Genomic DNA, 7,262 nt, shown 5'->3' on the forward strand with positions numbered 1-7,262 from the left:
CATCCCAGGAATCAGTCTGGTGAACCGTCTCTGCACTCCCTCTATGGCAATAATGTCCTTCCTCAGATTTGGAGACCAAAACTGAGAAATTTAAGACTGAGGTGAGAAAAAAACTTTTTCACCCAGAGAGTTGTGAATTTGTGGAATTCCCTGTCACAGAGGGCGGTGGAGGCCAAGTCACTGGATGGATTTAAGAGAGAGATAGATAGAGCTCTAGGGGCTAGCGGAGTCAAGGGATATGGGGAGAAGGCAGGCACGGGTTATTGATTCGGGACGATCAGCCATGATCACAATGAATGGCAGTGCTGGCTCGAAGGGCCGAATGGCCTCCTCCTGCACCTGTTATCTATGTTTCTATGAAAGTGCTCGGATATCAGCGGCCACCACTAATGAGGAAAATTAGTGCAGACAAACAGAGCCTGAAGGAACAGAGGGCCAACTGAATAAATAAATCCTCGATCAATGTATTCTTCAGTTTTGATTTACCACAGTAATTCTTTCATGTCGACTCCAGGATTTCCAAGTGGCATCAAACATGGGACTAGACCGAAGCTTCTTGTGATATAAGTGGAAGTATTGGACTCATTTGTGGGCCCGCAAATGAAACCCGCGGAAACATAAATGAGGGAAAATAGTTGCGATGAAAAGGTGCGTACATTCTAATGGAGATTAAACAACAATAACACAGCCTGGGCACAAAGTTACTTCCTCATCAGTATTCCTCACAAGAAATCTCATTGCTTTCTACAGAGAATGAGACTGAGCTGACGCAATGCATTAATGATGAATTTATCTTGATATATTATCCACCAGTCGGCTGTAAAGGGATCACCAGAATTCAAGATTGTGTTGTAAATACATGCTGCCACTTGCATTTGTCTATATTATTGAGCTTGATAGAACTGGTGCTGTCTCCTGTTAACCCAGTCGACACACTTCCTCCAGGACACAACCAAAGCTGCTGCGGAGATGGCATGGTGGCTCAGCGGTAGAGTTGCTGCCTCACGCTCGAGGGAACCTGGTTCGATCCTGACCGCGGGTGTTTCTCTGAGCGGAGTTTGTGCGTGCTCCCCGTGACCTGCGTGGGTTTTCTCCGGGACCTTCATAACAAGAGGATCCCAGTATAGGAGCAAAGAGGTTCTTCTGCAGTTGTATAGGGCTCTGGTGAGACCACATCTGGAGTATTGCGTACAGTTTTGGTCTCCTAATTTGAGGAACGTTGCGCTCGCGCCTGCAAAGACTAAGTATCGTCAAGATTTTTATTCTGACTTTGCTCTCGATCGATCAATACAATGCTAGTTTATTGTCACGTGTAACGAGGTACAGTGAAACGCATTGTTCCACGTAATACCCGGTAAAATCATACAGCAGACCTCGCCTCGACAGACAAGTGTCGCCACGGTTTGTTCACCGAACTGTTGTGTCTTTTGCCTGCCGCCCCCCACCCACCTCTGCCGGGTCCCCCTTTTGTTCTCGACGGCCCCCATCGCTCTCTGACGCTCTCCAACGCCCCCGCTCGCTCTCCAACGCTCCCGCTCGCTCTCGGCACTTGCTGCCGGGTCCCTCCTCAGTTTCGCTCTCAGTTCAGTTTATTGACACGTGTACCGAGGTACAGTGAAAAACACCTCTGTTCCTCACTCTTTGATTACACTCATTTGGTAGTTTAGCGGTTCGATTTTTACATATTCACTTTCTTTTTCACTTCCTATCTTTCTTGCTCACTCTCTTCCTCTATTTCATCTTTGTAAAAAATTAAAATGGAAGTTGTACAATAAATGTATCATGTCATCTGCCGCTGTTTATACTTTTGTACACTGCTTCTAATAAAAATATTTTTTAAAAACTTCTGTTGCGTGCTATCCAATTATCAGAAAGACAAATAAATACAGGGCCCTGGTGAGACCACATCTGGAGTATTGTGTACAGTTTTGGTCTCCGAATTTGAGGAAGGACATCCTGGTGATTGAGGCAGTGCAGCGTAGGTTCACCAGATTGATCCCTGGGATGGCGGGACTGTCATATGAGGAAAGATTGAAAAGACTAGGCTTGTATTCACTGGAGTTTAGAAGGATGAGGGGGTATCTTATAGAAACATTTAAAATTATAAAAGGACTGGACAAGCTAGATGCAGGAAACATGTTCCCAATGTTGGGCGAGTCCAGACCCAGGGGCCACAGTCTTAGAATAAAGGGGAGGTCATTTAAGACTGAGGTGAGAAAAAACTTTTTTACCCAGAGAGTTGTGAATTTATGGAATTCCCTGCCACAGAGGGCAGTGGAGGCCAAGTCACTGGATGGAGTTAGATAGAGCTCTAGGGGCTAGTGGAGTCGAGGGATATGGAGAGAAGGCAGGCACGGGTTATTGATTGGGGACGATCAGCCATGATCACAATGAATGGCGGTGCTGGCTCGAAGGGCCGAATGGCCTCCTCCTGCACCTATTTTCTATATGTTTCTATGTTTCTATTCTTACCACCCATTGTGTCAATAATTTGTCCCTCAGGTTCCTTTTAAAATGTTCCATTTAGTCCCACCTACGTAAGTTACATCCTTCTAAAGCTGGAGAAGAAAGAGATCAGAAATGCTTCCTGCTGAGGTAAAGTTCCTACCGGAGAGTCAGAGCCACACCTCGTGGAAACAGGCCCTTCGGCCCAACTTGCCCACAGCGGCCAACATTGCCCACAACAGCCAATAGGTCCCAGCTGCAGCAGTCCCACCTGCCCGGGCTTGGTCCACACCTGTCCTTTCCATGTACCTGTCTAACTGCTTCTTATACTTTTTCAGGGGATTGAGAGCTTTTTAGCAAACAGGAATAGACTAAGGAATTGATGGGAGAACGTGAGAAATATGAAAAAAGCAGACTCTGAGAGCGTTAAAAGACTGGCGATGGCAAGTGTGAGCTGCAGACAGCAGAGACAGGAGAAAGTATAAGAGGGAATAACAAAATAACAGAGAATTTGTACCGAATACTTTGCATCTGTCTTCAAGTAAGAAAATAGATAAAACCTGTCCGAGTAATTCAGAAATGGCTGGTCCAGTGAGAATGAGGAACTGAAGGAACTAAGTGTTCAACTAAAACATGTTTTTAGATACTTTGGTGAGTTTGAAAGCTGATAAATCCCAGGAATGTTATAGTCTACATTGCAACATTTTGGAGGGGATGATCCTGGGAATTGTCAAGGCTCTGATTACAATCTTCTAAAGTTCTCTTACTTTAGTTTACTTTAGTTTAGGTTAGAGTTACAGCGCGGAAACAGGCCCTTCGGCCCACAGAGTCCGCTCCGACCAGCGATATATGTTGAAAGAATGGAGCGACTGGGCTTGTACACGCTGGAATTCAGAAGGATGAGAGGGCATCTTATTGAAACATATAAAATTACTAGACTCAGTGGAACCCGTTGGGTTGCTTTCTGTTGCGCTAGTTTGGGTGTAGCGAGCCGAAGGTACTGGTTTCCAGAGGGCTAGTATAGACATTGTGGGCTGAATGGATTCTTGGGCTGGCAGCCAACTGTTGCAACGATTTTAAAAGCCAAGCCAAAGCAAATAATTTGGCTGCAGCCACCCGACAACCAAATTTCATTTTGTGAACACAAACTTGTTAAAAAGGCGAGGCAAACAATTGGACAGCAGCCACTTTACAGCCGCATCGAGGAGACTCACCGTGGAGTTGACGTGCGTTCAGTGTTATTCGCAGCTCAGAGAGCTGTGACCCTCTCGCTTCTTGGGTCTGACAGAGACTGAGTGAGGGACTACACTTCCGGGTTTTATAGTCCCGCCCTCCCTGCCGCCAGCGGGGGCAACAGAGAGAATGGGGAATTTTTTTAGAAACATTAATATCTCTCTGATTCTTCATCGATGGGAAAATTCCTCCGATCCCGGAAGGCAGAGCGGGGCTCTGAGCGAGGTGGCCAAAAATGATGGCGGTAGGTGGCGGCGTTCTCTTGGAAATCACGCCACAGCGAGCCAAAAGTGGTCAAGATCAGACTTTTAGTAATATAGATTAAGGGATTGGACACGCTAGAGGCAGGAAACATGTTCCGGATTTTGGGGGAGTCCAGAACCAGAGGCCACAGTTCAAGAGTAAGGGATAGGTCATTAAGAACCAAGATGAGGAAACACTTTTTCTCACAGAGAGTGGTGAGTCTGTGGAATTCTCTGCTAGAAGGCAATGGAGGCCAATTCTCTGGATGCTTTCAAGAGAGAGCTAGATCGGGCTCTTAAAAATAGCAGAGTCAGGGGATATGGGGAGAAGGCAGGAACGGGGTACTGATTAGGGATGATCAGCCATGATCACATTGAATGTCGGTGCTGGCTCGAAGGGCCGAATGGCCTACTCCTGCACCTATTGTCTATTGTCTATTGATCCCTGTACATCAGCACTACCCGACACACACTGGGGACAATTTCACATTTATACCAAGCCAATTAACCTACAAACCTGTACGTCTCTGCAGTATATTATTTTAGTTTAGAGATACAATGCGGAAACAGGCTCTTTGGCCCATAATGTCTGTGGCCAACATGATTTGGTCAGCGTGGACTGATTGGGCCGAGGGCCGTGTTTCCGCGCTGTATCTCTAAACTAAAGACCCTTCGGCCCATCGGATCCAGGCCGACCATCAATCGTATAGACACACAGGTGTGTAGGTTAATTGGCTTCTGTAAATAGTTCCTAGTGTGCAGGGTAGAATGTCACTGTACCGATCCATATGTGACTACAACAGTATTATTATAACTGTACTGCAGTCAATCCCACATTCCTATTTTTCCTTTTCTTATTCATTTAATTATTATCTCAAATTTGGATCAACATCCAGATTTAGATACGGTGCCTCTGGGCCCTGGTTCTATTTACATTTTATTTCCATGAAGCACATTCTGTACATATTCAAGTCTGTTCTCTGTTTACCCACTGCTGGTGCCTTGTTTTCTCTCTATCAGGCAGCTGATGACGTGCAAGGTAAACTAGCCACGCTCACCTCCCTGGAGCGGCACGGTGGCGCAGCGGGAGCGTTGCTGCCTCACAGCGCCGGAGACCCGGGTTCGATCCTGACCGCGGGTGCTGTCTGTACGGAGTTTGCACGTTCTCCCCTGGCATGAGTTTCCTCTGAGTTTAGTTTAGTTTTGTTTAGAGATACAGCACGGAAACAAGCCCTTCGGCCCACCGAGTCCACGCCGACCAATGTTTCCCCACTATCCGACACACACTCGGGACATTTTTTTTTACACATATACCAAGACAATTTACCTACAAACCTGTACGTCTTTGGAGTGTGGGAGGAAACCGAAGATCTCGGAGAAAACCCACGCAGGTCACGGGGAGAACGCTCTCTGGCGCTGTAACATAGAAACATAGAAAATAGGTGTAGGAGTAGGCCATTCAGCCCTTCGAGCCAGCACCACCATAGACATAATATCATGGTTGATCATCCAAAATCAGTACCCCATTCCTGTTTTCTCACCATATCTCTTGATTTTGTTAGCCCTAAGAGCTACATCTAACTCTCTCTTGAAAACGTCTAGTGAATTGGCCTCCACTGCCTTCTGTGGTAGCGAATTCCACAGATTTCAATTCAATTCAATTCAATTCAATTCAACTTTAATGTAATCGCACAAATACAAGTATCAGTACAACGAAATGCAGTTTTGCGTCAGTCCGTAGTAGTTGTACATAAAGAGAAAAAACAAGAAAAAATATAAAGAGAGAAGATACAGAATAATCAGGAAATACAGAATGATTAAACAAAGGGGGACGGAGGGACCAGAGAAGTCTATCGTCGGGACTCCGAGTTCAGCAGTGTGATTGTGTTGTTATAGAAGCTTTTCCTCATCCTGCTGGTACGTGACCTGAGGCTCCTGTACCGCCTCCCTGATGGGAGTCCATGGTTGGGGTGTGAGGGGTCTTTAATGATCTTCCCAGCCCGTCTCAGACACCGTTTTCGGTAGAGGGCATCCATGGCAGGGAGCAGGGCACCGATGATGTGCTGCGCGGTTTTCACCACCCGTTGTAGTGCCTTCCTGTCCGCAGCAGTGCAGCTGCTGTACCATACCGTGAAGCAGGTGGTCAGGATACTCTCTATGGTACAGCGGTAAAAGTTGGGCAGGATCTGGGGGGACAGGTGGGCTTTCTTGAGCCTCCTAAGGAAGTAAAGGCGCTGCTGTGCCTTTTTGATCAGCTTGGAGGTGTTGAGGGACCAGGACAAGTCCTCCGAGATATGCACTCCGAGGAATTTATAGCTGGAGACGCGCTCCACCTCAGTCCCGTTGATATGGATGGGGGTATGACTGCCTCCTCTGGTCTGCCTGAAGTCGACAATAATCTCCTTCGTCTTTTTGGAGTTGAGGACGAGGTTATTGTCGGCACACCAGGTGGTCAGGTGCTGGATCTCATCCCTGTAGGCTGACTCATCGTTGTCGCTGATCAGTCCTACTACCGTGGTATCGTCAGCAAACTTAATAATGGCGTTGGATCCGTACTTTGGGATGCAGTCGTGGGTGAAGAGGGAGTAGAGGAGAGGGCTGAGCACACAGCCCTGTGGCACTCCAGTGTTCAGTGTTATAGTGGAGGAGGTGAGGTTGTTGACCCTAACAGACTGTGGTCTGTTAGTGAGGAAGTCCAATGTCCAGTTGCAGAGGGAGGTGGAGATGCCAAGTCCACTGAGTTTGGTGATCAAGCTGGCGGGGATGACGGTGTTAAAGGCAGAGCTGAAGTCAATGAACAGCAGCCTGATGTAGGAGTTGTTGTAGTCCAGGTGGGTCAGGGCAGAGTGCAGGGCCGCCGATATGGCGCCCTCTGTAGACCTGTTGGTCCGGTAGGCAAACTGATGGGGGTCCAGTGTGGGGGGGAGGCAGGCTTTGAGGCGAGCCAAGATCAGCCGCTCAAAGCACTTTGCAATGACAGGGGTGAGTGCCACTGGGCGGAAATCGTTGAGACTCCCTGTAGCTGACTGTTTGGGCACTGGCACGATGGTTGATGTCTTGAGGCAAGTGGGGACAACACCCTGGGCCAGTGAGAGATTGAAAATGTCGGCGAGGACTGGGGATAGTTGTCCAGCACATGCCCTAAGCACCCGGCCAGGGATGCCATCGGGGCCGGCAGCTTTGTGCTCATTCACCTTGCTCAGTGCATCTTGTACAGCAGAGGTGGAGAGACTGAGAGGTTGTTCATTCGGGGGTGGAGCAACTTTAATGGCTGGGGTTTTGTTGTCTCGGTCAAAGCGAGCATAGAAGTGGTTTAGCTCATCACGCAGGGTGTCGTTGTCT

Source organism: Leucoraja erinacea, unplaced genomic scaffold (genome assembly GCF_028641065.1).
Source record: "Leucoraja erinacea ecotype New England unplaced genomic scaffold, Leri_hhj_1 Leri_123S, whole genome shotgun sequence".
NCBI lineage: Eukaryota > Metazoa > Chordata > Chondrichthyes > Rajiformes > Rajidae > Leucoraja > Leucoraja erinaceus.